The sequence below is a fragment of the Nesoenas mayeri genome (assembly GCF_963082525.1).
Source record: "Nesoenas mayeri genome assembly, chromosome: 2".
In the NCBI taxonomy this organism is placed as follows: Eukaryota; Metazoa; Chordata; class Aves; order Columbiformes; family Columbidae; genus Nesoenas; species Nesoenas mayeri.
This window is the reverse complement of record NC_137543.1, coordinates 20,735,195-20,757,213: the sequence shown is the minus strand read 5'-3', so window position 1 is coordinate 20,757,213 and position 22,019 is coordinate 20,735,195.

Sequence of the window (22,019 nt, the reverse complement as noted above, 5' to 3'; positions counted from 1 at the left end):
ATATTACAGTTCTCCTCTCCTCTCCTCCCCTCTCCTCCCCTCCCCTCGCCTCCCCTCCATTTTTCTCTCCCTTGTCCTCCCCTCTCCATATCCAGTACTCAAACACAATAGTTTTATCTCCTTTAAAAAATATTGTGAGAAGTTCTATCAAGCATATCTTTGCCAGTCTTCTGCACTGATTCTTGGGTAAAGAGGATTTCTTACAAAAGCAGTTGCACGTACAAGGAAGCATCAGCTTTCAGACTGCCTGGGAAATGCGATGGACCCACAGCCTCATTTCAAAGGAGCTAAAGCTTATGGGAAGGAGAATTGCTGTTTGAAGCGCCAATCTCACAACTTCTAGTTAAGACAGCATTTCTACATCAGTGAGAGGTTCACCTCATTGCAGCTATAGTTCTTATACTGCTCAAATGAGCCATGCAGGTCACTTTCACATCATGCTCTCCAGACCCAGAAAAGTGCTATGTCTGCCTGACATTTTTATTATCTCTGATCACTGACTTTGGACAGTTGCACAGCGGATGCCATGTGTAAGTGATTTCTTTTGCTGTGTTATAATTTTAATAAGGTAGAGCCTTCCAGAAAAGAAGGTGAGATTGGAATACTATAAATTGTTTTGAACATTTGTGGAAAAGCTCCTGTTAGAGCCACGCACAACTGTGGAGTGTTTCCTTCTTCCCATTTTTAGCCCATGTTAAAATATGCAGGAAATGTAAAACTGCACCGAGCTCTTTGACTCTGGTGATCACCTGTAAAGAAATGTTAGAGACCCTTACACGTGGATATGCAGTCACATATAGCTTTGATTGTTTCTCAGTTTTCTTTGGTGAAAGTTGTACTGGTGTCCATCACTAAATTTAATAGCAGAAGCCACATACTTCATGACTGATCACGTTGATGGGAGATGTGATCTCACATTTGAACTTACATTCTTACTGCTGAATCCGTTGTCAACTGAGAATGCATCACCTTGCTTTGACTAATGTTTTTTTTTTAATTTTAGCTAATGTGCGTCACAGCTTATGTATTGAGTTATATGCTGGCTTGTTCTTGTAAGAGCCAGCACTGCTGTTCTCCTGTCAACACCAGGTTTGAGGAGGAATTCCTTTGGTAAGTCTGCCTTCCATGCTGTGCCCCTCAAATTTGCAGTTCATCCCTGCAGAGAGTTGTCTTGCTGTTTCTTTAAAGCAAGTCTTCAATTTCAGTTGTTTTCATAATACCTTCCACTTAATGGATTATTGTGTTCTTTAGTGTGTGTCTTGGAAGGAGGTTTGAAAAGATATGTTTTTAATAAACATGTTCACAGGGGAAGGGAGAGAGAAAGGCAGAGACCCTGTACAGGTATCTAAACTATTTTTTTATGTCCTAAAACACCTTTGAAGGTATTTCAGCAAAAGACATTTTGTGAACTATTGTTCTGTGCCATAGATTTGAAACCAAAAAATAAAGAAACAAACATTTTAAGGAAAGCACTACTATCTCCTTAAATAATATTACCATGCATTTGGTATTGACTTATCCGTATTGAGCAAAAATAGGTTCATTGTTCTAAATGAGCATTGAGAGTATATTTTAGACATGTTATAAGTGCTAAAGTGAGGACGTATTGGGATGACCGGAGTCATTTTCTTGAAGCTTTACTACTCCTGAGTAACCTGATGGTCTCGCACAAGTGCCAATTCAGCCTTCATGCTAATCCATACCACGCTATCGAGTTATTTTTCCCTCCCTCATCTAATCTAGATTTCAGCACCTGTACTAAATCCAAGCTGCCACAATAAGAGTCTCAAGGTTGGAGAAGGAGGGAGTGAAAATTGCTTAAGCCTGAAAGTATTTTGGCACAGAAGTGGTAAATAGATCTTTGTGAGAAACATACCAAAAATGCGGGTCATTTAGAAGAGATTGGGACAAATTCTGCTCTCATATACCAACAAAGCTGTGCTATAACTGGCACGTTTCTTTGTGTAAGTGAGAGGAGGCTTTGGCTGAGCATTTATCTAATAGGTTAAATGTAAATACAATCCAGTAGAGAACTGCATTTTCCAGACTAATCTGAATTACTGCTGGGAGTTAAACTATGTGTGTCCCTTTCTTATATTAAAGAAAACGAGTAGTAGAAATATAATCTAATCACTTGCTGATATTTCATGGAGGTGGGAGTAGGAAGAGGCTTTAAGTTTCTTCAACTGTTTATTCTACTTTATTTTTCCTCTGAACATGATTCTTTCTTCTCAGGAAGACTGCTGTTTCGGATGCAGTCTTACTGAACCTCTGCCCAGTGCTTAAACCAAATTGAATCTGAGCCTTTTCCAGGAAGACTGGGAGGAGATGTGAGAATTGTTTAGAACTAAGATTAAAAAAATAAATGTGGTGTCTTTGTACTTCTGCTTTCACTTGGGATCTGAACTCAGATCAGATGGGTCATCCTCACCGCAGCTCCTGAGAGGACCCAGCCAGGAGAAGTTCATTCTTCTTAGGCTATCAAAAGAGTCACAGGCATTTTATAAGTGTCTTTGATGCCAAATTCATTGATCTCTTGCTCTGTTAGTTCTTCAGGGCCAGATTTGGAAGGAACATCTAGAATGGCAGGGTAGGAGGAGGGTGACTGTGGTCAGACTCCTTCCTGCCCTGCAGCAGAATGATGGAAAACTGGATCTCTGACTGCCAGAGAAGGGCTGGTATTTCTTAAAAGGGTTGTGAGATCAACCACAGCAGAACAAAGCCAATACCCAGTGCATCTCTTTCAAAGTCACAAGAGTTAAGAGTTACATAAGGATTCTTCAGTATTTCATAAACCAGGGAATGGATTTAACTAGACCAGACTAAGCAAACAGGTATTAAAGCAGAAACTCTGCTTCACTGTTCAAAGGCAAAGCATGGCGTGTAAGTATGAACTGATTTGCACAGGACCTTCTTGTGACGTTTTAATTAGTGTATTTTTCTTTGCTTACTATTTTTGCCTATCGATATTTTAGTATAGGTTTCTAAAATAGCTAAATTGGGCTTGGAGGTTTATATGTCATTTGTCTATATAAAGATCAAAAGCAAAATGTTTGCTAATAGCAGAAAATATTTACAACTATTTATGGCTTACAAATCTCACATGGCCAAGAAAGACCACTTATATACTAGTCTACCTTGTAAACTTCATTTTCACTTTCATTTACACGGCCTGAATAAATATAAGAGGATTGAAGAGAGACACACTGTGGCAGGATTTGACCTGTGCAATAATGTCTATTGATGGTGAAATATCCTCTTTTTGAGATTCCTTGGTGTATACACAGTGTTCAAATTTTTCCATACCTCCTCAATCTCTAACGCTGCTGCCTATTGTTACTTAGTTACAGCAGTGGCGACTAGAGGCAGATCTCTCCCTGGGTGCTGAAGAAGTGCTGCATGGTCTTTCTCTCAAAAGACAAAGAAACAGTGAAAGGTGGAGGAGACAAAATAGGGAGACGAGTTTTCTATAGGTGTCATTCCATTATAATTAATGTAATAAAGTAAGAACACAGATGTTAACTAGATTTTTCATGGAAAGAAGAACGTAAATTCTCATTCTGCTCTGCTTGTTGAAACACACTGCAAATCTCTCTAATGTATTTTTTTTTGCTTTTACCTCATTTCTGAGCTGGATAAATCCAATTTAATTCCAGCTGAAATAATTTCCACAGACAGAGAGCTCCTCTGAACTAAGATTGTGCAATTAGAGGTTGAAGAAACTTATCTAGACTATGGATTGATGAGTCAGTTTCAGATAAAAGAAGTGATTTATAAAATATTCTGGCTAATATCTAAAACTAACTAATGAACCTGAAGATACCATTAAAATGTTTAAGTGTAGCAGTTCTCTCCCCATTCCCCACTTGTTATCTTTTTAATGCCTTCCTATTCCTTGGCTAAATTAGTGAATTACAAGAAAGTGTCATTCATTTGTACATTTTTATCAATGCAGAATGACACCATTTTACTTGTCTTGCTCATATGCCTTAATGTGATTGAGTCACACTTAAATCTGTTTAGTGTCTTGGTAAAGATCATACTTACCTACTATTTTAGATGTTAACATAGACCATTAAATATGGCTTTGGTGTTTTCAACATTGTTTTCAAAGTCTGATTAAGAACTGTTTCCTTCTCCTGAAAGAAGATTCTTGCCCCTAATGAAACAGAAAACTATCCCTCTTGTTCCTACCCTGATGCCTTTCTATCTTCTCCTCTGCTCACTTCTACAAAGAGGAATCTGCAAGCATCTGGAGGACTGTTTCTTTTCACTTCTGCAATGAATCCCTTTCTACCTGCTTCTGCAGATTACAGTGAATGAGATCTCAGAATAAGTTAATCTCAACCATATTGGCTCCTGCCTCTCATTGATCTCAGTATGTAGGGGAAACTTGTGAATACTAGAGAGCTAATTTCTAATGCATTCAAGAGTAAATCCTAAGATTCCTAGGTCTTTGTTTTGATTTTGAAATTAGGGTAAATTTGTACTTCTATTTTACTTCAAAGTTATTTTTTTACTGTAACGTATCAAAAGGAGGAACCATATTACTAGATTTTATTTGTAACTACAAAAGGCTTATGATATCAGCAACTCAGTGGAAACAACTGGATTTGGGACACTTCACACAAAAATGGATTAAAACAAATGAAAACCAGCTTTAGCACCAAGTACTTCTCTCTCAGCCTATGACTGGGAAAGCAACAATACTGCCAAAATAAAGAGTAGTACCTTTACAGTAGGTATTGGATTATACTGTGGGTTTTAGAGCTGGAGCTGGTTTATATGACATACAGTAAAAATGCTTAATATAGAAATAATGATGATTTCTTTTTTTCCCTTTAGGTGGCTTTTCATTGTGTGCAAATTAGTTTTCAATCTAAATGAAAAGTGTTCAAGCTTACCTAGGTTCTTTAAGGTAAATTTTTATGTTAAGCAGTTGACAAGTCAGTGAAATTCTTGGTAAATTCAGTACTTATAAGCAGTTCTGTCTATCCCATGGATAGCTGGCAACTGTTTTTCACACATACTTTAAGAGTGTTCTTAAGGCTGTCTCTGATTTCAAAAGATACTGTTGGCATACTTTTAAGATACAGCTTCTTATAAAAGACACCTTACTATTGTGTTACCTTCTTTGCATCTACATTTTTTTGTTTGTAGAAATGATGGGCAATTACTCTCTTCAGCTGAATCAGCTATTGATCCCTGCTTTGGAGCTTATGTTGTCCAAGGGGGACTTGTAATTTTATTCATAATGTGCAAAGGAGAATGAAGAAAGGGTTATGTTTCCCATTTTATATATGTCAGGGACTGGAGCGAAGCACGAGTTGTACAGCAAGTACATAAGTATTGCTCATATCTGTAAATTCATACATATGGTACTATTCAAATACTGTTCATGATGAAGACTGTTCCAAATTTAATTGAATTTCTAAATGAGTTCTCCTCTATCTCTAGATTGTATTGAAATCTCTATCAGAACCAGACCAAGCTTCCCTTCTTTCCCAGATCTAACTCTCTTCAAAAGACATAGCCAAGAATACTTTATTCCAGAATGAAAATGTGTTTGTCTTATTAGAATGGATTTCATTCTGTTTTCACTTCATAGTCCCATTCCACTTTGCACTAAGTGTGTTTTTTCCTGATTCACTACTAGCAAGCAATAAGAGTCTTTATTTCATATACAATTTAAACATCTATCTCTTTCATGCCTATATGTTGAGACCTGCTATCATGTACAGACCATCAAGCAGAACATATTTTTTGGAAAGTTAGTTTGCAGAAGAAAACCCTCACCTGTGGAATGGTCTGTTTCCAAGCCAAAGAGGTGTAGAATGAAACAATGAGAACCATCTGTCTTTGGGGAGTGTGGTGTGCACTCAACAGACCATAAACAGAGCATCAGTATACCACCATATATCGTGGGAGATGCATTTTTCTTGCCGGCTCTGCACAGACCTTGTCCTCCCAAATCTGAAAAGATACAGTTACTGGAGTAGGGTCAGAGAAGGATGCCCAAAAGTATGGAAGAGTTACATAGAAAGAATAGGTTATGTAGACTGGACTTGTCAAGCTGTAAAGGAGACGACTGAGGAGCTCTAGGTGAAGCCTATAAGACTGTGAGAAGAGGAGAGCAGAAGTGATCAATATTGTATTTTCTAGTACAGGGTCAAATGCAACTGGCAGTTAACAGGCTGAAATGTAACAAAAGCAGGTATTTTGTATGCCAAGTAGTTAAGCTATACAACTACTCACCAAAAGAGATCACAGACAGTCCACTAGTGACTGAGTCACACACCTCAGGTGAGATATACACCAAGTGGCATGGCTGTTAATTCCAGCTTGTTAAATTCTAGGCAGAATGACTCTGTTCCTATGAAGATATCTGCCTGCACCAGGAAATCAACACATATTCAACATAACTGGCTGATGCCGGAAACTTGGCTTACCTAGTTTCTGCCCCTGTGCTGTATGGCTTTGTTTAGACCTATTCAGTTCTTCTGAACTTTGGATGCTAAAAATTAAAATCAACTCATCAGATAACTTAAAGATTTTCTTTTTCATTCTGCCTCTACCAATTATTTGATTTGATGAAAATATTACAAAAAATTAAGCCTTGTCATAAAATAATTATTTAATCCTGTATATCAGCAAGTGAATACAAATATTACAGGACCTATGTCAAATTTTTAATCACAGTATTTCTTTGAATAGTTTCATTCATCTTCTGGCACTGCTTTATCTGACACATGTCTGTGAGTCACTCCTTCTGCAGGGATGTAAAAGAATCTCTCTCCCTCTGATTGACATGAGATCTTCATTCCTTGCTGGTGAGATAACCCGCTCCCTGGAAAGCAGTATGGATGAAGGTGAAACTTATGTTTTTCTTGTTTTTCCACAGGAATTAACTCTCCTTTACAAATGGGATATTTCCCTCAAGATCTTCCAGTTTAATTAAAGATAAGGATTTGCATATGCAGTGGTAAATGAAAACCACTGGAACAGATTTTACATTTTGTTACATTGATATAAATTGACAATAGTAACATTACTAAATCAAAAAGTCCTAACTTTGTGAAAAATATAGCAATAAGACCAGAACTCCTTTTGCTTCTGGCTCTCAATTTTAACTGTTGTAACAAACTACTGTCCAATTATAGCAGACAAGGCATGCTGTTACACCTCCCACATCTCTTTAAGTAACTTTATTGGTATACTGCAACCACACTTTGAAGGAATTGGCAGATGTAGTTGCCAAGTCACTCTCCATGATATTTGAAAAATCACGGCAGTCAGGTGAGGGCCTTCCTGAATGATGCTTTCTGATGAGCTTTACCAAACCATTGGAATAACTAATGAAAAACTATGTACTGGGATTTATAAATCTATGGCAAGAATAAAAACTTTGTGTCTAACCTCTACATAGGAGTGAAATGCCATCATGAGCAGACATTATTAAAGCAAAGGTACACATCTCATTTTAGTCCTTGTCATTGATTTGCGTTACTTTGAGAAGCATGTGATGATCAAACTTCCAATTTTGCTTTCCTTCTACTTCAGGATCTTTGTTTCTTCCTGTTGAAAGTTTGATTTGTGTGATGCCTGCCATACAGAAGCTAGAGAATTCTCTTAGGACATTTGTCTTGAAGTTGTAGTTGCCATACTGTATGGACACAAAAGAATTTTACTGTACTTTTAAAAAGTATACTTACAACACAAAGGAGGGCTTAGTTCAAAATGAAGATGTGTCTAATTTTTATATTTTCTGCACTATTTTAAAAAGTTAATTGATGCTGTCAAGAGGTCTAGTGGAGAGTAATGTTAATGCTTTTACCTGCAGCATTCTGAGCTAATTTTTAACTTTTAGGGTGCATTCCAACTTGTAATGGTGTATTGCAAAGAAAAACAATACAATAAAAATAGGTAGTTATTGTAGCCAGCATCAACAAGTAAGTTTCCAATTTTTCTGGACCTAAGCCTATATTTAACTTTATCCTAGTCAAATGAATTGGTCCATCATTCTTCAAATTCTGAGAAATGTAAAGAACTACATAAGAATGAGGTCATTGCAATAATTTACACTACCAGTAGAGCTGCCCTAATGTGAGAAGAGTCTGAACATATGAAGAAAACATAGGCCAAGTCCAGGACTGAAAGCCTGGGTGAGAAAACATTTCCATTAGCAACATAAATATAGTCTCACTGTCTGTTAGCTATTTCTCCATTGGAAAATCAGGCCAGTATGTAATTCTAGTGATAATAGCACATCTTCAGCTGCTGTAAATCTGTTCATAAGCCTAATTATTAAAACCAGATGAGGATTTAGTCCTATATCCTGTTCTCTTCAAATGCAAAGAAATATACTCTCTGTAATAATCATTACCTCTTATGTTTCAGAAGTCCGGTGAATTTAGTGTTCAGGAAAACAGAGTAAAAACCTGATATTTAGGGCTGGTGCACGTGTCATGCAATCTTTACCTCTGTGCCTCTTCAACTCTCACTTGAGTTGACATACTGGTTGAAAACACATGCTAGAAAATTAAAAGGTGAGTTTGAAATGTTAGCAATAGCTGAAGATGATGATGATACCATTGCATATTATAGCACATTATTTAATGCTTCTTTGGATGTCTTTGGTGAAAAGATAAGCTAAATGTGAAAAAAATAAGCTAAATGATCTTTTGTTTATATATAAACTTTGTCTATATATAAAATGCATATTGTCCAAAGCAGAACTTCCCCTTATTGGATGCTCCTAAGTGGCCTCTGGGATATTCTAGATTCCTTAATAAAAATCCATTGTTCTGAATTCTAAGTAAGGTCTTACCATGTAAATATCTGTTTCCAGAAATAGGTTATCAAAACACTAATCAGTAAAATAACAGGTACTATACACAGTGGTCAGACTAATATACTAATTTGGGAAAAACCTTATACTGTAAGATTAAAACAGTTCAAATAAATGTATCATTTGTTCTTCAATGTTTTTACCATGTTACAACCAACGATGACAGCGTGAGCTCATGAACCATTAAAAATGTGACTAAAAATCCAGAATGTGTTTACATAGCTGTAGTTGTGAATTCAGAGCAAGAGCAATGCAACAGCTCTAAGCTATGTAATATAATTCATCAACATCCTCCAAAATCCAGCCAGGTAACCACATTGATGACCTTAATGAGAATAAAGGAGATTTATTTTCCTTGTCGAGGAGTTGGTCAAGAGTACCGAGGCAAGTGAAGGTTTCAGGTGTTATAAACACAAACCTTTGGTAAAAGAAAATATTTAGACATCACTCCCAGCTGCTCAGGAAAGCCAAGAGAGTTAATGTGCTTCTTTTGACTGTTACTAATGCAAATTTAATATCTTAATATCTGATTATGTATGTCTATAAGAATTTTTAATTTCTCCATCCCATGACATTATTAAGAAGAGCAGTTTCTTGTAGACAGAATTAAAGATCAGACAGAAGGAGAGAGGCCCTGTGCAGGTGAAAGATAATTCCAAAATTGTGAGTCACCTGTCTGGAAATGAGACTGAAGATTTCAAGTGTAAGTCTAATTTTAGTCCTCTGTGATTGCACCTCAGAAATACTGGGCACTTTCTAAATAAATTATGGGTTTTCTAAATCGTGAATTAGCACAAAAGATTTTTTCTGACCATCTTAAACCAGCTCTTCCTAAATTTTTGTGTATCATATGCAGCCCTAAAAAAAATAAATAATAGTAATAAAACAAAGTTACCAGATCTGTGTCTATTAAGAAACAAACAAACAAACAAAAGCTCTCTAAAAAAGGACATACTTAAAGGGAAAGGAAAGTAGATTTCCTTGTGCCGGCCAAACAGAACTAATCCTGTTTCCGTGGGCTTGAGAATGTAATTTCCCATTCCCTTACTGAAGAGCCCACCACCATGCTTCCCTATGAAAATGAAAGAGTTGGTCACCCTTAAAGCTAGTGCCATCCTGCTCCTTTGCCAGCATCCATCTTTCCTGCTGTCACAGGTTGTACCAAGGGAATTTTCTTTTGATCCTAATGTCTATGGGTAATCGTTGTCCCCCAGCTCTTAGTCCAGCTGAGGCCCAGGACATTCCTGTCTCAACACTGAGCCTTAAGGTTCCAGCAACACTGCTTAATTCTGTAGTCCAAAGATTGATTTAGATTTCCTCTGAAGTTAAATCAGAATCTCATGATGGAAACTTAGGCAAGCAACTGTCATTATTGCAAAGAATATTTTTTTCCTAAAACAAACCAGCTTTCTGGTAACACAGATAACAAAAATCTTAAGAAAATAAGACTCATCCAGTTTTTGTTGAAGTCATACAACAGCAGAAGAAGGCAACCTTTTTTTGTTGTCTTCTCTCAGCTCTTCCCTGAAGTTGTTGTTTGATGGATTAAATACTTCAGCATCAATAATAACCTGATCATCCAGCTGAACTCTTTGACCACTTGTATCTGTCGCATGTCACAGCTTCCATGTCAGCTATGCCAAGACGGTTGTCTAAGTCCGTGCTGTGATCATGGAAAGCAACTGGGTGTTATCTTCATTTTTTCTTAAATGATGGGAAAGAAGACTTTAGCTATGTATCTGATAGTAAAGTTTAAGCCAGGGAAAATGCATCAGCTATTTTGTTGATACTCTGGAGAGAAATGTGTGTTGCCTTGATACTGACATGAGATTCCCTCTTTTTTTGGGTGCTTCTTTACCTTTGGCTTCCCAGCTGCTTTTTACTAGTAATACAAAATCAAGTGCTTTTATTTTCAGTAAGACCAGGGTTTTACTTCAGGAGCAAATCAGAATACTAGGAAACCTTTGGAAGACCTGATTAGATCTGAAACTTCCTGATGGAGTATCGGAAACTTGGAAAGAGGAAAATGAATTTAATAAAAAGAGAGAGCACTGTTAGAATTTTGAATATTTGCTACCTCCTGAAAATCAAACCAATAAGATAATTTTGTCCATTTTGTCATGGGCCTTTCATACACTAGAACAAAACTAAATACAGAGCAGCACTTTAATGCAGTGCTGAATTGCTGCAGTATTTTCAGTACAATCTTGAAACGCTTTGGTATAGCAGAAGCAAAAGTACTCTGAGTGTATGAAAGCCAGGGGCCATTCCCTCAGATGAGGTGACAGTAATAAACCCAAGTCTGACTTTCAACCCTGCCTCAAATAATGAGCAAAATCGAGCAATAGGTCACCTCAAATGCTTTCCAGAACTAAACCAGGGAGATATGTTGTAAATCTACATCAAATGTAGAGAATTTTACTGTTTTATTACCAATGACAGTTCATAAAATGGAATAATATTGTTATAATAGCACAATATAATGATTTATAGTTGAAAGATTAAAATCAATATATTTTCTCTTCATTTTTGACAGTAACACCTAATTCCATTAGAGGCAGCTCTATGTGGCTATTTTTATCTTTGTTGATAACTACAAAATTTGATTTTTTTCCTTGACAACTAGGCCTTTTTGGACTTCATAACTAGAATAAAATGCTGTCGAGTGAATTTTAAGTATGCATGTGCAGTTAAATTCACATTCAGATTTTTATGCTGGGAGAAATTTCATTTTCTCATTCAGACAGGGATGCAAAATGAACTGTTATTTACAGAAATTTAGATTTTAAAGAATGCCTGAAGGCTGTAAATATATAATGCCCTCACAATTCCAACAGGAAATCTCAAAGCCAGCCAATCATCTTTAGGAAAAAAAAAAAAAAAGAAAGAAAAGAAAAAAAATAATAACAATAAAAAAAGCAGAGATGCACCTCCTTCAAAAACTGTTCTCTTGTGCATCATCAGAACTGCTTTGATCTGAAAGTGTTGTGCTTTTTATCATATATTTAAGTAAAGAAAGCTGCACTGCTCATGGGAACCAGTTCCATGAAGATAAATGAAAATCCAAACTGGATTAGGTTTAATTAATAGTTTTATGCTATGGGTTAAGTACCTGTAATTTCATGTGCTGTAAGGAACAATGAAAGCAGTATCTGATGATTTTGCTTAAGAAAACTAGGCATGGCTGCCATGTCATTATTGACTCAGTGTCTTTCTCCATAATATTCTGTAACATACTCTAAGGTATTGTAAATTATACGGACATTTTATACAAAATCTGAAGGATTTTAAGGTAAGAGAGAATACGTAGTGCAGATAACAGAGAAAATAACTTAAGATCTTGAACTCAGACTTTGTCTGTGTCTTAACACAAATATATGGCTCCATAATTTGTCAATGCCAGTGATGTGCAGATGGATAAGTAAGCAAAATCTAAGTTTTACTGCAGTTCTATAAGCAGCATTTCAAAATCATTCACAAAGTATAATCAAGGGCCGCTATGAATTAAAAGGGGGAAAATTATAAGATAGACAGGTGGCTTAATTAAAAATGTGCCGCATAAAAAAATACCAGTTTGAGGGATTACAGTTTTTTACATGGGTTCAATACTGTTTCCCACTAATCACCCGATGAAACAAAAAAAAAAAGAAAAAAAAAAAAAAAAAAAGGAAAACCTACCACTAGTAAAAATAATACATAATGAGCTGTTAAACTTCAAAGTAAAACTGAAGCTATATAGGAAGATAGCATGTTCTTTCTTATCTTTGTTATTGTAACCTTATATGTTTCATAGGACATTGGATAATGTTCAAGTGAATAAATAATTTACAATTTTATTTCTTCTTTAGTTGTTTTGCCTTTCTGTTTTAACTGATAGAACAGTAGGGAAAAATCTGTTTGGATCCTGTTTTCTGTGGTCTGTTTCTCAAGCATATCTTGACGGTTTTACAATTGCAATAATTAAAAATTTTAAGATTGATCAATATGCACAGTTGGGATCAAAGATAAAATAAAAATAAAATAACTCCCAGGATCTGAATTAAAAAGGCTTGTGGTTGTGGTCAAGAAGAAGAGGAAATGTCTAACATAATGTAGTACACACAAACTACTTTTGTCACAGAATTTAAAAACTCATTTATGAAGGCTTTCTAAAGACTTCTGCGCTTTAGAGTAATTGCAAACCGAACAGATTTTGGCCTTATCCAGTTAAAAACAAATACTTGACACAGAGTATGCAGTTTAGCCAGATAAAGCACAACCAAGAGAGCACTGGTATGAAATAATTCTTCTTTTTAAAAAATCAACACTTCAATTAGGATTTTGGCCCTAATCCTGCCCTCATTAAAACTGGTGGCAAATATCCCTTTGCTTTTAATATAAAAAAGACTAATGTCCTTATGACATTCTGATAATACTGGAAAAGAAAGTAATCTACCTAAAATCTCTTTCACTGATAAAATGGAAGACTCATGCATGGAACTTGTCGCATGATGCTCAAAATATTCCTGGCTTTCAGTGAAAAAAACAAAAATAAAAAAAATTCAGTGTGCCTGGCATGGGCTGAGAGCCCAGTATTTCTCTCACATTGAAACAAGGACCCAGAGAAGGTGACACATCTTGAGAAACTTTTCATCATAGTGAGCTCCAACTAATTATCCAGTAACAGTTACAGGTTTCACAATCAAAGATTGGGTGACAGGGGTGGTGTCTATGGACAAAATTTCCTGATTTTTAACTGTTCTTACAGTTACAGAAGTATCTTAAATGTGGCAAGAGGGCTAAAAGCATCACGAATGTAAAGCCAGAAGGCTGGAAGCCCAAGGAACAGACAGACCGCTCTTTAATACCTGCTGAGCAGGAATCACAGCAAGTCCCCACTGCAGGAAGCCCCTTTGGGCTGGGCTTTGGAGGAGCAAGGGGGTGTGAGCAAGGCTGAGGCTCAACCCGTGTCCTCCTGCTCTTTGCTAACCTGACACAGGCCAGCCCTGGCCAGGAAACTACCCAGCAGTGCCTCTCTGTTTTCAGTTTCTCAGCTGGAAAATTTGGGGTGGATTTAACAGCCCACTAATACAACCTCTGGGTTTGCAGAGGAGAGCTGGGTCAAATCTGGCTAATGCTGTCCATGAGCAAACTGAACAGCACCCACCAGTGCAGGGCATGCCCTTTGACTCCCACAACACCCAACGTAGCTGAAACAAATTGAATAATCTTTGATTTTATGAATAAAACAAACAAACGCAAGGAGGAAGAAAGGAAACACACCAGTGGCTTTTGGTTTCTCCTTGGACCATGGGTGTTCTTAGCAAAAGACTTATTGACTCATGTAGGTAAAATGTATTATGATAAAAAGACATGTTTTTGAAATTCTTTATTGTGAAGAGTAAGCAAGTATATTGATATCAGTTTTAAGATGAATTTACACTCAAACTATGCCTTTAAGAAAGAGAAACATCTTTTCCACTTTGTATAAGTGTTGATGAGTTATGGCTTTGATACAGATGAGAAAAAATCCCTTGTAGTTTTGGACTAAGTTTGGGATACTCTTGAAATCTGCATTTGCTATACAGCAAAGCTTGTGAAAATATTTCAGCTTGACCACTTTTCCATGAAAATGACAGTGTGTAAATCTATATTTGTAGTCGAGGGGAAGAATGTTGTAAATGAGCTCTGACAATGTGACTTGAAAATTGAAATGTCCAGACATGAGTCTGAACATACTGTTTAATCCCTGGGTTTGTAGCATTAGTCTTAGCTGGTAATAAAAAAGTTGTCTAATATCCTTCTTGACTGATCAAATCCTTGTGGTAAAGCATACAGATACAAGGTTATGCACAAGAACTTCTCAGAATCATCATAAATCAAATGCACTGAAATTGGTTGGGAAGTAGGTAACTTGAGCTTTTTTACTACCATACTAAATTCTGGTTTTGTTTAATTCTGAAGCTCTATATGCATAGAACAGGCTTAATAAAAGATGCTAATCTTTGTGATCATTTGAAATGAGCAATTCTATTTTTATTGTGGATAGGCAATCTAATAGAAGAAATAGAAAAAATAAATGGAAGGAGTAACTTTTACAAAGAAGCTGTAAAATCACATGTAAATAATTTAATTTAAGTCTTTAGCCAAAATCAATGTAATTCTAAAGGCCAAATGAGCTGTTTGCCAGAGCTGGATGAGGTGACATAGTCAACTTAAAAGGTACAGCTTTTATGAAGCTGTCACTAGCAAAGCTCTAAGAAATTTAAACTGATTTTGAATTTGGAATGAAAACAGCCATCTTTTAAATATACATTTTCTTTTTTTTACTTGGAGTTTTTTTAGCGTTAGTAGACACGGAAACATATTTTTTTTCTGTTATCTTGGTACATTCTGGTTTATATTCACATGGGATGGGATATTACATGTAGGAAGTTGTTAGCATGAGCCACCCCTATCAGAGTTGACAGTGGCTCCCTGAAACTGATTAATCCATTTCTGTTCCAGTCACTCCTATTATATCAAATTCAAACTTATCCACATGAGCAAATTAAGCAGGTTTTAACCAACCCATGGAAATTACTTGGTGTCTCTGACAGATTTACTTCCATGCAGTAAATGTTTCAGGCTAATGATTTCAGTGTGCCAGAGACTTCCAGTAAAGCCTGAGGAAAAGAGGCCACTGAAGTCAATAAGTCCTGAATTAAGGCCTTTGGATTTGGCCCATCTCTTGTCCCAAGGGTAAAATAATAGTTCTTCAAAATAAATAAGTAGAAGTCTTCTTTTAAATTAGAACAAAGGGTCAGGACAAATTATCTTTGGTTCTCCTGTAATGAGTACATAAGGTTTGCTCAGATATCTACTGCAGGAATAAAGACTAAAAAATAAAAATTCTGCCTTGTTTGTGCTAAGATACAAGCAAATGTGTTTAGTCATTGTGATCTCCTCCATGACAGTTCTTTTTGTCTTAATTGGTCTAAGATTTCTTGGTCTTGACAGAAATTTTGTGTCTATGCAGGCAAAACAATGATAGGACAAGGGGTAATGGGATCAAGCTGGAACACAAGAGGTTCCACTTAAATTTGAGAAAAAACTTCTTCTCAGTAAGGGTGACAGACACTGGAACAGGCTGCCCAGGGAGGTTGTGGAGTCTCCTTCTCTGGAGACATTCGAAACCTGCCTAGACATGTTCCTGTGCAACCTCACCTAGGCGTTCCTGCTCCAGCAGGGGGATTGGACTAGATGATCTTTTGAGGTCCCTTCCAATCCCAAACATACTGTGATACTGTGATACTGTGAAAAGAGAGAAAGTGGCACCAAAAATTGCTGATATCTAGAACGGTGTTACATTTTCTTATTTCTGCTGCTGTCCAGACAATATTACTGTGTGCTCAAGAAAATAAATAAGGCCTTAGGGCTGAAGTAAAGCAATTTCACAGTAAATAAAGAAAAAAAAAATAGTCATTTGTATGCAAATTAGTCAATATTTTATCTTCTGTCATCACATATGACATATAGCTCGAGTTTGCAAACTGTGACATGTTGAGAGCAGATGCAGCCTGGACAGCAGACGGGGGCAGGTCCTCCTGTCCTCTGACTGCAGGCAGTAGCTGACTTGTCTGCTTGTGGCAGGACCTGTCTTCTCCTGTGCTCACCTGCAACAGATTTTCCTGCTCTCCATCCTCATCCTGGGGTGCTGCAGAAGGACAATTCTTCAGACATCAATCCCCCAGCATTTTCCCTCAGCCTCTGGTAGATGAAGGAGCCATTATGTCCACCTCAACTGGGCATAAGCATTACCAAGGAATTTAAATTGAATGTGGAGCTGAGATGTATGTGGAAGGGCAAATACCTTGGTCTGGGGAGGATGGTATATAGAACCATAGAATGATTTTAGTTGGAAGAGACATCAAATCCAACCATTAATCTAACAATATGAGACAAAGGTGCACAAAATCAGACCAGCAAGGAGACATTGTGGGCAGTAGAGACAGCATCACAAGGGCTGGCACATGGGCTGGGAAAGGGTTGCAGATCTGGGGACTGTTCAGACTTGGGACACTTTGTGGCTCAAAGGGCAAGCTGTGAGCCTGTGAGTTAGTTTCATATATTGAGGATGCTGGTAGGGTCGGCATGGGGGATGTGGCAGCTTAAGTACTACATTTCATTTAGCAGTAATCATGTATACAAAGAAATAGCCTGAGCCCATTCTCACAACCGACCCCAACTCATGGATTTCCCACTTGAAAATTCTGCTTTTGCCTGCACAGCTCAAGGCCTGACAGAAGTACCTGCCTGTCCTGGTTTTATTAAATACAAGTTTCTCTTTCAGTGAATTTGCCTGTCAGCTAAAGCTTATATATTAGTTGCATTTTCCTGAAGAACCAGATACATGTTTTGGTAAACATAGCAATGGAATGCGAGGTTACTGATAATGAATTGATGCACATCTTGTGAGAGAGGCAACGAGAAACAGGTGACCAAGAAACTGACCAACAGAGTATAACATCCCATTCACGGGAATCCTTCATATTAAAGTCCCTTTTCCTTATGGCCGACATTAGGAGAGGACCTTGCTAGTCATCCCTGCGAACTGAGGCCTAGTGACAGACTGAATCCAGCTCCGGTTGTCTGCAGAGTCCAATCCAGGACTTCGGGTGCTGGTTCTGCAGTTGCTGGGGCTTTCAAGATTGGTTTTGTATATTTTGCATTATTTTCTCTATTCTTATTAGTAGCATTAGTAAAACATTTTTGATTTTTCCAACTCTTCTCTCTGTCCTTCTTTCCCTCCCAATCTCCTGTCCTTAGTGGGAAGGGGGGAGAGGGAGGGGCTGAAGGGGGAAGGTGGTGGGGAGAGGAGGTTAACAATGCATCTGCCATGGTTTTATTGTCACCCTGCAATCAAAACCTCAACACTGCCATACTGATAGTAGTCTCAAATAGAGATATAATTTACATGGACATCTTAAAACAATAAAAGGCTTTCTAAATTAATAATTAAATGCAGCTGCATTGACCCTGTGAGGTCATGTGTGTCATTATTGATAATCTCTATTTGACAGCCACATGAAAATGGTTCCACTATTCTGTTCTATTGTCTGTGCAGCTTTTTGAAGAAAACAGCACAAATCATCTTGCCGCAAATAAAAATTGACCATGTTATTTTTATACCTCTCTTGATTTCTTGTGCCCTAGATATTCCGTATTATCTAATAACATGTTGCACTTCAGTAATATATAATGCACGAGAAGAATGGGAATCAGAGCAGATCCAAATAATTGAGTTCACTCCTCAAATCTAGAGCTTCTGAGTCTCTATCAGTGCAGGGAGTGGTTTGAGTTTTCAAAGCTTTTATTTTCTTCTGAAGTCATACAAACTAGAGACTTCTCTCTTGGAAATGGAAGATGAGACAGTAATATAAAAGATGTAAAATGGCTGTCAAGTGTCCCCAGCTTTTTCCTTTTGCCTACCCCAATTTTTGGGCAACATTGCTTTAGTCCCAGAGAACAAATAAAAATGGAGAGAGTATAGTCATCTTGGATTTCCTGTTAAAATGCAGGAAATTTCAATAAGATATTTTGGGGCTGAATTGAAAGTGGACTTTTTTTCTCCTGTCTGACTATGGTACAGCCATATGAAACAGTAACATAAGGAGATCAACCTCTACTTTCAGAGCAAAACTCTGAATTCAAATACACTCTTTAAATCCAGATCTTGACCTTCTCAGTGAAGACTACATAATATTGATAAGGAAGCATGACAAAACTGAATAATACCCACTGCTTCAGTAAATCATTCCAAGGGGGGAAAAATAAGGACATCAGATTCTGAAAAAGGCAAAAAATGTGTCAGAAGGTTAGACATAAATTTAAAACAAAATATTACACTATACTTTTTAACCTTCCTTTGGTAAGTAACTTCAGGCTGTCAACAGACAACAGCATGAAAACTCTATGTTTCACTAGCAATGTCTAGTCTCCCAATATCAATGAAAAGGAGATTTCTGAAAGGGCTAACAATTTTGATTTTATCTGCTCATTTCTTCACTTTTGTGGTTTTCTCTCTCTTTTTTTTTTTTTTTTCTCTTCACCTGTTCAGTTTTTTTTCCCTGAAAACATTCCCCAAATGATCATTCCCTGTGGAGGTCAGTTGTGTTTTCAATGGCAAATAAGAATGACAAGTTCTGTGGCTGAACTTGTATTCTGATATATTTTTGCCTTTCAAGAAAGCTGATATCTTTCTCCTGACTTTTTGGATGATTATAAGCTTTTCTTGGTAGTCTAATATAAGTATTTAAGAACCAGGCCTTCCTCAGCTCCATATATCAAGGAACCCTGGCAAAAATTGAGTTGTTTTTTGGTTTGTTTGTTTGTTTGTTTTGTTTTTAATCTGAGGTGGACTCTATTCTTCCATTAACAACATAGCTGATTAGTTGCTTCCAGTCACCTGGATGTAATGGAAGTCACCCAAATGCCACCATTTTCAAACTAAGTGAATGGGCTACAGAATCAAATTTGAAGGTCTGAGGTGGACCACTAATAATCTAACCACAATTTAATAACCAGTTAGCAATCAACTAGATATAATTAACACAACATCAGCATTTTAAAGATGTCAGAATTTCAGAAGCTGAGTTCAGGATCCATAACTTTAAAACAAATTGCATAAATAGTGTCACTGTATACCACAGCTAGAACACTAACTCTTGGAAGGATTAGAGGTACCAAGGAGATATGTTATGAAATGTGATATAAAGATAATGCCCTTAATTTTGTAAGTCTTTGTTTTTGTATTTGATTTTTTTTCATGAAGCCATATTAGCCAGACTGCTTTCTAAATATGAGGATGTCAGCTTCTATTTGCAAAGAGAGCAGCTCGATAGTTTTGTCAAAAACTATGTAAATGTGACCCAAGTGCTATCTAGAGCTTCAAAACCATGGAAATAAAATTCAAAAGATCTCAAACGCTTTGGGTTTTTTGCCTATTGAATGTTGGAGATGTGAATAATTATGTTTGAATGGCAGCTTGGGCTGGCCATACAAGAGGTGGACTGAGGCAATGTGTGGGTTTGAGGTACACGGAGGGCTTTGTTGGGCAGAATTCTTATTTAGTTTTGTTTCAATGTTTGTGGTTTTCAGATGGCTTTAAATGCTTTGGAAAACATGATATATAAATAAGATGTTCTGCAGATATGAATGGTACTTTAAAGATTGCTTTCCAGCGATTTAAAATTGAGTTGATTGGTCAGAGGGTGAGAGGATTTCCATTAGTGGCTGAGCAAACGATATTATTCTGTTTAATATATCAGCATTTTTCCTTCATTTACAATGTAATTATAGGGCACTGAGAGGTCAGAAAACATGCATGATAAGAAAAGTACTTATTTTGGCTGATAATGCATTAATTTGACAGGGCATATTTTTTTTCCTGCTCCTTCACTGCAGTGATTCATATTCCTTGATAATTAAGAAAAGTAACTTTATATTTTAGTGGTACTGAAGATGATTCTACTCTAACAGATGAAGTGTCAGGAGTAAATAGCTTTGGGTGATGTGGAAAATGCATCACTTGCAAATGGTTCGAAGCAGAGGTGTTGATAAATATGTAACTATTTGGCCTTCTTTCCAACACCTGTCCAGAGATTAATTAGAATGCAGTTTGTGCTTTGTCACTTACACTACAGATGAGTTTGGCCTTTGAGTGTAACTCAATAACCTTAAAATACACAGTAGATAAACACTAAATACCAGGCTATCAACAATTTTATTCTTAAATGGATTAGAAGATGACAGGATGCCAATATGATAATCTAGCCATCACTGAGGCTGGTTATTTTATTTCCAAAGTAACAATCGAATGTAATTAAAAGCTATGATTCTCTCTTCTGTCATGTCTAGACAATTTTTCAGGTCTCAGTTGAGTAATAGTGCTTCTTGCACCTAATCTCCTAGGTAGCTATTAGAAGTATGTCACTCTCAATTGCCAGATGTTCCTGTCATCAGCCTGACCCTGCAAAAAAATATTAAACCTAAAGCTGTCTCTTGTGATTTCTTCATTTTCCTGTACAGTAGAAATGGGAGAGAGTGATGAGTGGTTTATGGGTCAGAACATATGAAGACTGTCAATTTACGACTGCCACTTTCATTTGAAATTTCAGCCTGTCCTGGAGTTGTTGGGTATGTCTTTAGCATTTCCCAAAACTGTGCATGGATAAGCCTAAATTCTGCTCCAGCTCAGACTCTGTAGGAAAGGCTCATGTTTTAGCACAGAAACCAAATCCAGGATCCTTCACTAGTTACCAGAGCTCCTTATACTGTCAGTGCAGAGCAGTAAGTGCAGTGGCACAGCACACCCGAGCTGGGAGCCCAGCTCTCTGCTCCTATCATGAGTCCTTCTGGACCTCCCATGTTTACATTAAAAACTTAAACCAGTAAAGTTGTGTAGAAGTGACTGAGGTTAAAATCTAGCCCAGTCTTCTGTTTAGCTGAGTGTTAATAAGGTCAGGCAAAAGACAATCAGTGGTAATCTGAACGTTCATTCATATTATTCCTCTCCTTCTTTTTCACCCTATAGTTTACTCTCCTTTCATATATGGGTAACGGCCATACACGTATATATGCATATATATTTGTATTTATGTATAAAGGTCTGTTTCCATGTTTCTGCTTATGAACAGCATGTCTAGGTCCTTTGAAACCAGCAGAAAGCCTGTCTTTAACTGGTATGTTACGGCCAGATCTTACCTCTAATGTTTCATTGTTCTAAATAAAAAAATGCTTCATTTTGAATATTCTGATTCCATTCTATACGGATGTGTGCAGCAGATACGTTGTATTGCATCCTGAAGGGTTTTCTGTGATGGTGTTGTAAGATTTGCACCTAGTTCTTGTCTAGCACTGAATAAATTGGCAGCTTTTGTTCATTAGACCCTCTGGAGGTTCAGTTCAGCTTTCTCCTTACTCCAGGCAGTAGTTCTCAGGCACGTTAATATTCCACCCTAATTGGGGATATTTGCTTCAGTGTCAATTGTAGTTGGTGGAGCTCTAGCAGCTGAACATCTGCTCTCAGGCATTTTGGAAAATATCTGAAAAAAAAACCCATTAAATGCCCAGAAGCATAAAATAGGTCTGAAAAATATTCAGAAAAGAGGAGTTTTAAAGGATGACTTAACTTGTGCCATAAATACTGGAT